General features: G+C 37.7%; 5 non-coding genes and 34 pseudogenes across 5 annotated transcripts; all 39 read left to right on the top strand.

Annotated features, from left to right (window-relative positions):
* The first annotated feature begins 48 nt into the window (after window positions 1–48).
* Window positions 49–167, top strand: LOC148466786 (5S ribosomal RNA; annotated as a pseudogene).
* A 116-nt stretch (window positions 168–283) lies between these two features.
* On the top strand, window positions 284–402 carry LOC148466785 (5S ribosomal RNA; annotated as a pseudogene).
* Window positions 403–510: 108 nt separating this feature from the next.
* Window positions 511–629, top strand: LOC148466784 (5S ribosomal RNA; annotated as a pseudogene).
* A 116-nt stretch (window positions 630–745) lies between these two features.
* Window positions 746–864, top strand: LOC148466783 (5S ribosomal RNA; annotated as a pseudogene).
* Window positions 865–979: 115 nt separating this feature from the next.
* LOC148466782 (5S ribosomal RNA) lies at window positions 980–1098 on the top strand. Its single transcript, XR_015873462.1, has one exon. It is a non-coding gene; the product is annotated as a 5S ribosomal RNA (ribosomal RNA).
* Window positions 1099–1214: 116 nt separating this feature from the next.
* LOC148466781 (5S ribosomal RNA) lies at window positions 1215–1333 on the top strand (annotated as a pseudogene).
* A 116-nt stretch (window positions 1334–1449) lies between these two features.
* On the top strand, window positions 1450–1568 carry LOC148466780 (5S ribosomal RNA; annotated as a pseudogene).
* Window positions 1569–1684: 116 nt separating this feature from the next.
* LOC148466779 (5S ribosomal RNA) lies at window positions 1685–1803 on the top strand (annotated as a pseudogene).
* A 116-nt stretch (window positions 1804–1919) lies between these two features.
* Window positions 1920–2038, top strand: LOC148466778 (5S ribosomal RNA; annotated as a pseudogene).
* A 116-nt stretch (window positions 2039–2154) lies between these two features.
* Window positions 2155–2273, top strand: LOC148466777 (5S ribosomal RNA; annotated as a pseudogene).
* Window positions 2274–2389: 116 nt separating this feature from the next.
* Window positions 2390–2508, top strand: LOC148466776 (5S ribosomal RNA; annotated as a pseudogene).
* A 116-nt stretch (window positions 2509–2624) lies between these two features.
* On the top strand, window positions 2625–2743 carry LOC148466775 (5S ribosomal RNA; annotated as a pseudogene).
* Window positions 2744–2858: 115 nt separating this feature from the next.
* On the top strand, window positions 2859–2979 carry LOC148466774 (5S ribosomal RNA; annotated as a pseudogene).
* Window positions 2980–3526: 547 nt separating this feature from the next.
* LOC148466773 (5S ribosomal RNA) lies at window positions 3527–3645 on the top strand (annotated as a pseudogene).
* A 154-nt stretch (window positions 3646–3799) lies between these two features.
* LOC148466772 (5S ribosomal RNA) lies at window positions 3800–3918 on the top strand (annotated as a pseudogene).
* A 116-nt stretch (window positions 3919–4034) lies between these two features.
* LOC148466771 (5S ribosomal RNA) lies at window positions 4035–4153 on the top strand (annotated as a pseudogene).
* A 115-nt stretch (window positions 4154–4268) lies between these two features.
* Window positions 4269–4387, top strand: LOC148466770 (5S ribosomal RNA; annotated as a pseudogene).
* A 116-nt stretch (window positions 4388–4503) lies between these two features.
* Window positions 4504–4622, top strand: LOC148466769 (5S ribosomal RNA). The gene has a single exon (XR_015873148.1). It is a non-coding gene; the product is annotated as a 5S ribosomal RNA (ribosomal RNA).
* Window positions 4623–4973: 351 nt separating this feature from the next.
* LOC148466768 (5S ribosomal RNA) lies at window positions 4974–5092 on the top strand (annotated as a pseudogene).
* Window positions 5093–5208: 116 nt separating this feature from the next.
* LOC148466767 (5S ribosomal RNA) lies at window positions 5209–5327 on the top strand (annotated as a pseudogene).
* Window positions 5328–5443: 116 nt separating this feature from the next.
* Window positions 5444–5562, top strand: LOC148466766 (5S ribosomal RNA; annotated as a pseudogene).
* Window positions 5563–5677: 115 nt separating this feature from the next.
* On the top strand, window positions 5678–5796 carry LOC148466765 (5S ribosomal RNA; annotated as a pseudogene).
* Window positions 5797–5912: 116 nt separating this feature from the next.
* On the top strand, window positions 5913–6031 carry LOC148466764 (5S ribosomal RNA). Its single transcript, XR_015873146.1, has one exon. It is a non-coding gene; the product is annotated as a 5S ribosomal RNA (ribosomal RNA).
* Window positions 6032–6147: 116 nt separating this feature from the next.
* LOC148466763 (5S ribosomal RNA) lies at window positions 6148–6265 on the top strand (annotated as a pseudogene).
* Window positions 6266–6381: 116 nt separating this feature from the next.
* On the top strand, window positions 6382–6500 carry LOC148466762 (5S ribosomal RNA; annotated as a pseudogene).
* A 117-nt stretch (window positions 6501–6617) lies between these two features.
* On the top strand, window positions 6618–6736 carry LOC148466761 (5S ribosomal RNA; annotated as a pseudogene).
* Window positions 6737–6851: 115 nt separating this feature from the next.
* LOC148466760 (5S ribosomal RNA) lies at window positions 6852–6970 on the top strand (annotated as a pseudogene).
* A 116-nt stretch (window positions 6971–7086) lies between these two features.
* LOC148466759 (5S ribosomal RNA) lies at window positions 7087–7205 on the top strand (annotated as a pseudogene).
* A 115-nt stretch (window positions 7206–7320) lies between these two features.
* LOC148466758 (5S ribosomal RNA) lies at window positions 7321–7439 on the top strand (annotated as a pseudogene).
* A 351-nt stretch (window positions 7440–7790) lies between these two features.
* On the top strand, window positions 7791–7909 carry LOC148466757 (5S ribosomal RNA; annotated as a pseudogene).
* Window positions 7910–8025: 116 nt separating this feature from the next.
* Window positions 8026–8144, top strand: LOC148466756 (5S ribosomal RNA; annotated as a pseudogene).
* A 116-nt stretch (window positions 8145–8260) lies between these two features.
* On the top strand, window positions 8261–8379 carry LOC148466755 (5S ribosomal RNA; annotated as a pseudogene).
* Window positions 8380–8494: 115 nt separating this feature from the next.
* Window positions 8495–8613, top strand: LOC148466754 (5S ribosomal RNA). Its single transcript, XR_015873145.1, has one exon. It is a non-coding gene; the product is annotated as a 5S ribosomal RNA (ribosomal RNA).
* Window positions 8614–8729: 116 nt separating this feature from the next.
* LOC148466753 (5S ribosomal RNA) lies at window positions 8730–8848 on the top strand. The gene has a single exon (XR_015873144.1). It is a non-coding gene; the product is annotated as a 5S ribosomal RNA (ribosomal RNA).
* A 116-nt stretch (window positions 8849–8964) lies between these two features.
* Window positions 8965–9082, top strand: LOC148466752 (5S ribosomal RNA; annotated as a pseudogene).
* Window positions 9083–9198: 116 nt separating this feature from the next.
* LOC148466751 (5S ribosomal RNA) lies at window positions 9199–9317 on the top strand (annotated as a pseudogene).
* A 117-nt stretch (window positions 9318–9434) lies between these two features.
* On the top strand, window positions 9435–9553 carry LOC148466750 (5S ribosomal RNA; annotated as a pseudogene).
* A 115-nt stretch (window positions 9554–9668) lies between these two features.
* LOC148466749 (5S ribosomal RNA) lies at window positions 9669–9787 on the top strand (annotated as a pseudogene).
* A 116-nt stretch (window positions 9788–9903) lies between these two features.
* Window positions 9904–10000, top strand: part of LOC148466748 (5S ribosomal RNA) — a 119-nt pseudogene continuing 22 nt past the window's right edge.

Here is a 10000-nt window from a genome sequence, read left to right as displayed (position 1 = left end):
TTACTTGAGTTAAGAAGTAATAGAGGTCTAAATTTAATGCATTTGAGCACCTACAGCCAAACCACACTGGACATGCCCAATCTCGTCAGATCTTGGAAGCTATGCAGTGTTGGGCCTGGTTTGTACTTGGATGGGAGACCACCTGGGAATACCAGGTGCTGTAGGTAATTTTAGACAGCCAAAACATTCTTTTCTATTACATTCTACATTTCATTTTTTCAACTTATCAATGAATTTACTTGAGTTAAGAAGTAAAAGAGGTCTAAAGTTAATGGTTTTGAGCACCTACAGCCAAACCACACTGGACATGCCCAATCTCGTCTGATCTTGGAAGCTATGCAGTGTTGGGCCTGGTTAGTACTTGGATGGGAGACCACCTTGGAATACTAGGTACTGTAGGTAATTTTATACTGCCATAACATTCTTTTCTTTTACATTTCATTTTTCAACTTATCATTGAATTTACTTGAGTTAAGAAGTAAAAGAGGTCTAAAGTTAAGGTTTTTGAGCACCTACAGCCAAACCACACTGGACATGCCCAATCTCGTCTGAACTTGGAAGCTAGGCAGTGTTGCGCCTGGTTAGTACTTGGATGGGAGACCACCTGGGATTACCAGGTGCTGTAGGTAATTTTATACTGCAATAACATTCTTTTCTATTACATTTTAAATTTAATTTTTTCAACTTATCAATGAATTTACTTGAGTTAAGAAGTAATAGATGTCTAAAGTTAATGTTTTTGAGCACCTACAGCCAAACCACACTGGACATGCCCAATCTCGTCTGATCTTGGAAGCTATGCAGTGTTGGGCCTGGTTAGTACTTGGATGTGAGACCACCTGGGAATACCAGGAGCTGTAGGTAATTTTATACTGCCATAACATTCTTTTCTATTAAATTTTACATTTAATTTTTCAACTTATCATTGAATTTACTTGAGTTAAGAAGTAAAAGAGGTCTAAAGTTAATGTCTTAGAGCACCTACAGCCAAACCACACTGGACATGCCCAATCTCGTCAGATCTTGGAAGCTATGCAGTGTTGGGCCTGGTTAGTACTTTGATGGGAGACCACCTGGGAATACCAGGTGCTGTAGGTAATTTTATACTGCCATAACATTCTTTTCTATTACATTTTACATTTAATTTTTTCAACTTATCAATGAATTTACTTGTGTTAAGAAGTAAAAGCGGTCTAAATTTAACGCTTTTGAGCACCTACAGCCAAACCACAGTGGACATGCCCAATCTCGTCTGATCTTGGAAGCTATGCAGTGTTGGGCCTGGTTCATACTTGGATGGGAGACCACCTGGGAATACCAGGAGCTGTAGGTAATTTTATACTACCATAACATTCTTTTCTATTACATTTTACATATAATTTTTTCAACTTATCAATGAATTTACTTGAGTTAAGAAGTAATAGAGGTCTAAAGTTAATGTTTTTGAGCACCTACGGCCAAACCACACTGGACATGCCTAATATCGTCTGATCTTGGAAGCTATGCAGTGTTGGGCCTGGTTAGTACTTGGATGGGAGACCACCTGGGAATATAAGGAGCTGTAGGTAATTTTATACTGCCATAACATTCTTTTCTATTACATTTTTCATTTAATTTTTTCAACTTATCATTGAATTTACTTGAGTTAAGAAGTAAAAGCGGTCTAAATTTAATGCTTTTGAGCACCTACAGCCAAACCACAGTGGACATGCCCAATCTCGTCTGATCTTGGAAGCTATGCAGTGTTGGGCCTGGTTAGTACTTGGATGGGAGACCACCTGGGAATACCAGGAGCTGTAGGTAATTTTATACTGCCAGAACATTCTTTTCTATTACATTTTACATTTAATTTTTTAAACTTATCAATGAATTTACTTGAGTTAAGAAGTAATAGAGGTCTAAAGTTAATACTTTTGAGCACCTACAGCCAATCCACACTGGACATGCCCAATCTCGTCTGATCTTGGAAGCTGTGCAGTGTTGGGACTGGTTAGTACTTGGATGGGAGACTACCTAGGAATCCCTGGTGCTGTAGGTAATTTTAAACTGCCATAACATTCTTTTTTATTACATTTTACATTTAATTTTTTCAACTTATCAATGAATTTACTTGTGTTAAGATGTAAAAGCGTTCTAAAGTTAATGTCTTTGAGCACCTACAGCCAAACCACACTGGACATGCCCAATCTCGTCTGATCTTGGAAGCTATGCAGTGTTGGGCCTGGTTAGTACTTGCATGGGAGACCACCTGGGAATACCAGGTGCAGTAGGTAATTTTATACTCCCATAACATTCTTTTCTATTACATTTTACATTTAATTTTTTCAACTTATTAATTAATTTACTTGAGTTAAGAAGTAATACAGGTCTAAAGTTAATGTTTTTGAGCACCTACAGCCAAACCACACTGGATATGCCCAATCTCGTCTGATCTTGGAAGCTATGCAGTGTTGGGACTGGTTAGTACTTGGATTGGTGACTACCTAGGAATCCCAGGTGCTGTAGGTAATTTTAAACTGCCATAACATTCTTTTCTATTACATTTTACATTTAATTTTTTCAACTTATCAATGAATTTACTTGTGTTAAGATGTAAAAGCGTTCTAAATTTAATGCTTTTGAGCACCTACAGCCAAACCACAGTGGACATGCCCAATCTTGTTTGATCTTGGAAGCTATGCAGTGTTGGGCCTGGTAAGTACTTGGATGGGAGACCACCTGGGAATACCAGGAGCTGTAGGTAATTTTATACTGCCAGAACATTCTTTTCTATTACATTTTACATTTAATTTTTTCAACTTAACAATGAATTTACTTGAGTTAAGAAGTAATAGAGGTCTAAATTTAATGTTTTGAGCACCTACAGCCAAACCACACCGGACATGCCCAATCTCGACTGATCTTGGAAGCTATGCAGTGTTGGGCCTGGTTTGTACTTGGATGGGAGACCACCTTGGAATGCTGTAGGTGCTGTAGGTAATTTTAGACAGCCAAAACATTCTTTTCTATTACATTCTACATTTCATTTTTTCAACTTATCAATGAATTTACTTGAGTTAAGAAGTAAAAGAGGTCTAAAGTTAATGGTTTTGAGCACCTACAGCCAAACCACACTAGACATGCCCAATCTCTATGCAGTGTTGGGCCTGGTTTGTACTTGGATGGGAGACCACCTTGGAATGCTGTAGGTGCTGTAGGTAATTTTAGACAGCCAAAACATTCTTTTCTATTACATTCTACATTTCATTTTTTCAACTTATCAATGAATTTACTTGAGTTAAGAAGTAAAAGAGGTCTAAAGTTAATGGTTTTGAGCACCTACATCTCGTCTGATCTTGGAAGCTATGCAGTGTTGGGCCTGGTTAGTACTTGCATGGGAGACCACCTGGGAATACCAGGTGCAGTAGGTAATTTTATACTCCCATAACATTCTTTTCTATTACATTTTACATTTAATTTTTTCAACTTATTAATTAATTTACTTGAGTTAAGAAGTAATACAGGTCTAAAGTTAATGTTTTTGAGCACCTACAGCCAAACCACACTGGATATGCCCAATCTCATCTGATCTTGGAAGCTATGCAGTGTTGGGACTGGTTAGTACTTGGATTGGTGACTACCTAGGAATCCCAGGTGCTGTAGGTAATTTTAAACTGCCATAACATTCTTTTCTATTACATTTTTAAACTATACTGCCAGAACATTCTTTTCTATTACATTTTACATTTAATTTTTTCAACTTAACAATGAATTTACTTGAGTTAAGAAGTAATAGAGGTCTAAATTTAATGTTTTGAGCACCTACAGCCAAACCACACTGGACATGCCCAATCTCGACTGATCTTGGAAGCTATGCAGTGTTGGGCCTGGTTTGTACTTGGATGGGAGACCACCTTGGAATACCAGGTGCTGTAGGTAATTTCAGACAGCCAAAACATTCTTTTCTATTACATTCTACATTTCATTTTTTCAACTTATCAATGAATTTACTTGAGTTAAGAAGTAAAAGAGGTCTAAAGTTAATGGTTTTGAGCACCTACAGCCAAACCACACTAGACATGCCCAATCTCGTCTGATCTTGGAAGCTATGCAGTGTTGGGCCTGGTTAGTACTTGGATGGGAGACCACCTGGGAATACTAGGTGCTGTAGGTAATTTTATACTGCCATAACATTCTTTTCTATTACATTTTACATTTCATTTTTCAACTTATCATTGAATTTACTTGAGTTAAGAAGTAAAAGAGGTCTAAAGTTAATGTTTTTGAGCACCTACAGCCAAACCACACTGGACATGCCCAATCTCGTCTGAACTTGGAAGCTAGGCAGTGTTGGGCCTGGTTAGTACTTGGATGGGAGACCACCTGGGATTACCAGGTGCTGTAGGTAATTTTATACTGCCATAACATTCTTTTCTATTACATTTTAAATTTAATTTTTTCAACTTATCAATGAATTTACTTGAGTTAAGAAGTAAAAGAGGTCTAAAGTTAATGTTTTTGAGCACCTACAGCCAAACCACACTGGACATGCCCAATCTCGTCTGATCTTGGAAGCTATGCAGTGTTGGGCCTGGTTAGTACTTGGATGGGAGACCACCTGGGAATACCAGGTGCTGTAGGTAATTTTATACTGCCATAACATTCTTTTCTATTACATTTTACATTTAATTTTTTCAACTTATCAATGAATTTCCTTGAGAAAAGAAGTAATAGAGGTCTAAAGTTAATACTTTTGAGCACCTACAGCCAATCCACACTGGACATGCCCAATCTCGTCTTTTCTTGGTAGCTATGCAGTGTTGTGCCTGGTCAGTACTTTGATGGGAGACCACCTGGGAAAACCAGGTGCAGTAAGTAATTTTATACTGCCATAACATTCTTTTCTATTACATTTTACATTTAATTTTTTCAACTTATCAATGAATTTACTTGAGTTAAGAAGTAATACAGGTCTAAAGTTAATGTTTTTGAGCACCTACAGCCAAACCACACTGGACATGCCCAATCTCGTCTGATCTTGGAAGCTGTGCAGTGTTGGGACTGGTTAGTACTTGGATGGGAGACTACCTAGGAATCCCTGGTGCTGTAGGTAATTTTAAACTGCCATAACTACCTTTTCTATTACATTTTACATTTAATCTTTTCAGCTTATCAATGAATTTACTTGTGTTAAGAAGTAAAAGAGGTCTAAATTTAATGCTTTTGAGCACCTACAGCCAAACCACAGTGGACATCCCCAATCTCGTCTGATCTTGGAAGCTATGCAGTGTTGAGCCTGGTTAGTACTTGGATGGGAGACCACCTGGGAATACCAGGTGCTGTAGGTAATTTTATGCAGCCATAACATTCTTTTCTATTATATTTTACATTTAATTTTTTCAACTTATCAATGAATTTACTTGAGTTAAGAAGTAAAAGAGGTCTAAAGTTAATGTTTTTGAGCACCTACTGCCAAACCACACTGGACATGCCAAATCTCGTCTGATCTTGGAAGCTATGCAGTGTTGGGCCTGGTTAGTACTTAGATGGGAGACCACCTGGGAATACTAGGTGCTGAAGGTAATTTTATACTGCCATAACATTCTTTTCTATTACATTTTACATTTCATTTTTCAACTTATCATTGAATTTACTTGAGTTAAGAAGTAAAAGAAGTCTAAAGTTAATGTCTTTGAGCACCTACAGCCAAACCACACTGGACATGCCCAATCTCGTCTGATCTTGGAAGCTATGCAGTGTTGGGCCTGGTTAGTACTTGGATATGAGACCACCTGGGAATACCAGGTGCTGTAGGTAATTTTATACTGCCATAACAGTCTTTTCTATTACATTTTACATTTAATTTTTTCAACTTATCAATGAATTTACTTGAGTTAAGAAGTAATAGAGGTCTAAAGTTAATGTTTTTGAGCACCTACAGCCAAACCACACTGGACATGCCCAATCTCGTCTGATCTTGGAAGCTATGCAGTGTTGGGCCTGGTTAGTACTTGGATGGGAGACCACCTGGGAATACCAGGTGCTGTAGGTAATTTTATACTGCCATAACATTCTTTTCTATTACATTTTACATTTAATTTTTTCAACTTATCATTGAATTTACTTGAGTTAAGAAGTAAAAGTGGTCTAAATTTAAAGCTTTTGAGTACCTACAGCCAAACCACAGTGGACATGCCCAATCTCGTCTGATCTTGGAAGCTATGCAGTGTTGGGCCTGGTTAGTACTTGGATGGGAGACCACCTGGAATACCAGGAGCTGTAGGTAATTTTATACTGCCAGAACATTCTTTTCTATTACATTTTACATTTAATTTTTTCAACTTATCAATGAATTTACTTGAGTTAAGAAGTAATACAGGTCTAAAGTTAATGATTTTGAGCATCTACAGTCAAACCACACTGGACATGCCCAATCTCATCTGATCTTGGAAGCTATGCAGTGTTGGGCCTGGTTTGTACTTGGATGGGAGACCACCTGGGAATACCAGGTGCTGTAGGTAATTTTAGACAGCCAAAATCATTCTTTTTTATTACATTTTACATTTGATTTTTTCAACTTATCAATGAATTTACTTGAGTTAAGAAGTAAAAGAGGTCTAAAGTTAATGTTTTTGAGTACCTACAGCCAAACCAGCCTGGACATGCCCAATCTCGTCTGATCTTGGAAGCTATGCAGTGTTGGGCCTGGTTAGTACTTAGATGGGCGACCACCTGGGAATACCAGGTGCTGTAGGTAATTTTATACTGCCATAACATTCTTTTCTATTACATTTTACATTTCATTTTTCAACTTATCATTGAATTTACTTGAGTTAAGAAGTAAAAGAGGTCTAAAGTTAATGTTTTTGAGCACCTTCAGCCAAACCACACTGGACAAGCCCAATCTCGTCTGATCTTGGAAGCTATGCAGTGTTGGGCCTGGTTAGTACTTGGATGGGAAACCACCTGGGAATACCAGGTGCTGTAGGTAATTTTATACTGCCATAACAGTCTTTTCTATTACATTTTACATTTGATTTTTTCAACTTATCAATGAATTTACTTGTGTTAAGAAGTAAAAGCGGTCTAAATTTAATGCTTTTGAGCACCTACAGCCAAACCACAGTGGAAATGCCCAATCTCGTCTGATCTTGGAAGCTATGCAGTGTTGGGCCTGGTTAGTACTTGGATGGGAGACAACCTGGGAATACCAGGAGATGTAGGTAATTTTATACTGCCAGAACATTCTTTTCTATTACATTTTACATTTAATTTTTCAACTTATCATTGAATTTACTTGAGTTAAGAAGTAAAAGAGGTCTAAAGTTAATGTTTTTGAGCACCTACAGCCAAACCACACTGGACATGCCCAATTTCGTCTGATCTTGGAAGCTATGCAGTGTTGGGCCTGGTTAGTACTTGGATGGGAGACCACCTGGGAATACCAGGTGCTGTAGGTAATTTTATACTGCCATAACATTCTTTTCTATTACATTTTACATTTAATTTTTTCAACTTATCAATGAATTTCCTTGAGAAAAGAAGTAATAGAGGTCTAAAGTTAATACTTTTGAGCACCTACAGCCAATCCACACTGGACATGCCCAATCTCGTCTTTTCTTGGTAGCTATGCAGTGTTGTGCCTGGTCAGTACTTTGATGGGAGACCACCTGGGAAAACCAGGTGCAGTAAGTAATTTTATACTGCCATAACATTCTTTTCTATTACATTTTACATTTAATTTTTTCAACTTATCAATGAATTTACTTGAGTTAAGAAGTAATACAGGTCTAAAGTTAATGTTTTTGAGCACCTACAGCCAAACCACACTGGACATGCCCAATCTCATCTGATCTTGGAAGCTGTGCAGTGTTGGGACTGGTTAGTACTTGGATGGGAGACTACCTAGGAATCCCTGGTGCTGTAGGTAATTTTAAACTGCCATAACTACCTTTTCTATTACATTTTACATTTAATCTTTTCAACTTATCAATGAATATACTTGTGTTAAGAAGTAAAAGAGGTCTAAATTTAATGCTTTTGAGCACCTACAGCCAAACCACAGTGGACATCCCCAATCTCGTCTGATCTTGGAAGCTATGCAGTGTTGAGCCTGGTTAGTACTTGGATGGGAGACCACCTGGGAATACCAGGTGCTGTAGGTAATTTTATGCAGCCATCACATTCTTTTCTATTATATTTTACATTTAATTTTTTCAACTTATCAATGAATTTACTTGAGTTAAGAAGTAAAAGAGGTCTAAAGTTAATGTTTTTGAGCACCTACAGCCAAACCACACTGGACATGCCAAATCTCGTCTGATCTTGGAAGCTATGCAGTGTTGGGCCTGGTTAGTACTTAGATGGGAGACCACCTGGGAATACTAGGTGCTGAAGGTAATTTTATACTGCCATAACATTCTTTTCTATTACATTTTACATTTCATTTTTCAACTTATCATTGAATTTACTTGAGTTAAGAAGTAAAAGAAGTCTAAAGTTAATGTCTTTGAGCACCTACAGCCAAACCACACTGGACATGCCCAATCTCGTCTGATCTTGGAAGCTATGCAGTGTTGGGCCTGGTTAGTACTTGGATGGGAGACCACCTGGGAATACCAGGTGCTGTAGGTAATTTTATACTGCCATAACAGTCTTTTCTATTACATTTTACATTTAATTTTTTCAACTTATCAATGAATTTACTTGAGTTAAGAAGTAATAGAGGTCTAAAGTTAATGTTTTTGAGCACCTACAGCCAAACCACACTGGACATGCCCAATCTCGTCTGATCTTGGAAGCTATGCAGTGTTGGGCCTGGTTAGTACTTGGATGGGAGACCACCTGGGAATACCAGGTGCTGTAGGTAATTTTATACTGCCATAACATTCTTTTCTATTACATTTTACATTTAATTATTTCAACTTATCATTGAATTTACTTGAGTTAAGAAGTAAAAGCGGTCTAAATTTAAAGCTTTTGAGTACCTACAGCCAAACCACAGTGGACATGCCCAATCTCGTCTGATCTTGGAAGCTATGCAGTGTTGGGCCTGGTTAGTACTTGGATGGGAGACCACCTGGAATACCAGGAGCTGTAGGTAATTTTATACTGCCAGAACATTCTTTTCTATTACATTTTACATTTAATTTTTTCAACTTATCAATGAATTTACTTGAGTTAAGAAGTAATACAGGTCTAAAGTTAATGATTTTGAGCATCTTCAGTCAAACCACACTGGACATGCCCAATCTCGTCTGATCTTGGAAGCTATGCAGTGTTGGGCCTGGTTTGTACTTGGATGGGAGACCACCTGGGAATACCAGGTGCTGTAGGTAATTTTAGACAGCCAAAATCATTCTTTTTTATTACATTTTACATTTGATTTTTTCAACTTATCAATGAATTTACTTGAGTTAAGAAGTAAAAGAGGTCTAAAGTTAATGTTTTTGAGTACCTACAGCCAAACCAGCCTGGACATGCCCAATCTCGTCTGATCTTGGAAGCTATGCAGTGTTGGGCCTGGTTAGTACTTAGATGGGCGACCACCTGGGAATACCAGGTGCTGTAGGTAATTTTATACTGCCATAACATTCTTTTCTATTACATTTTACATTTCATTTTTCAACTTATCATTGAATTTACTTGAGTTAAGAAGTAAAAGAGGTCTAAAGTTAATGTTTTTGAGCACCTTCAGCCAAACCACACTGGACAAGCCCAATCTCGTCTGATCTTGGAAGCTATGCAGTGTTGGGCCTGGTTAGTACTTGGATGGGAAACCACCTGGGAATACCAGGTGCTGTAGGTAATTTTATACTGCCATAACAGTCTTTTCTATTACATTTTACATTTGATTTTTTCAACTTATCAATGAATTTACTTGTGTTAAGAAGTAAAAGCGGTCTAAATTTAATGCTTTTGAGCACCTACAGCCAATCCACAGTGGACATGCCCAATCTCGTCTGATCTTGGAAGCTATGCAGTGTTGGGCCTGGTTAGTACTTGGATGGGAGACAACCTG

This window comes from Taudactylus pleione, unplaced genomic scaffold (assembly GCF_031769625.1).
Source record: "Taudactylus pleione unplaced genomic scaffold, aTauple2 ptg000967l, whole genome shotgun sequence".
Taxonomy (NCBI): domain Eukaryota; kingdom Metazoa; phylum Chordata; class Amphibia; order Anura; family Myobatrachidae; genus Taudactylus; species Taudactylus pleione.
The sequence above is the reverse complement of the archived record's forward strand: the minus strand, read 5'-3'. Positions and strand labels throughout refer to the sequence as shown.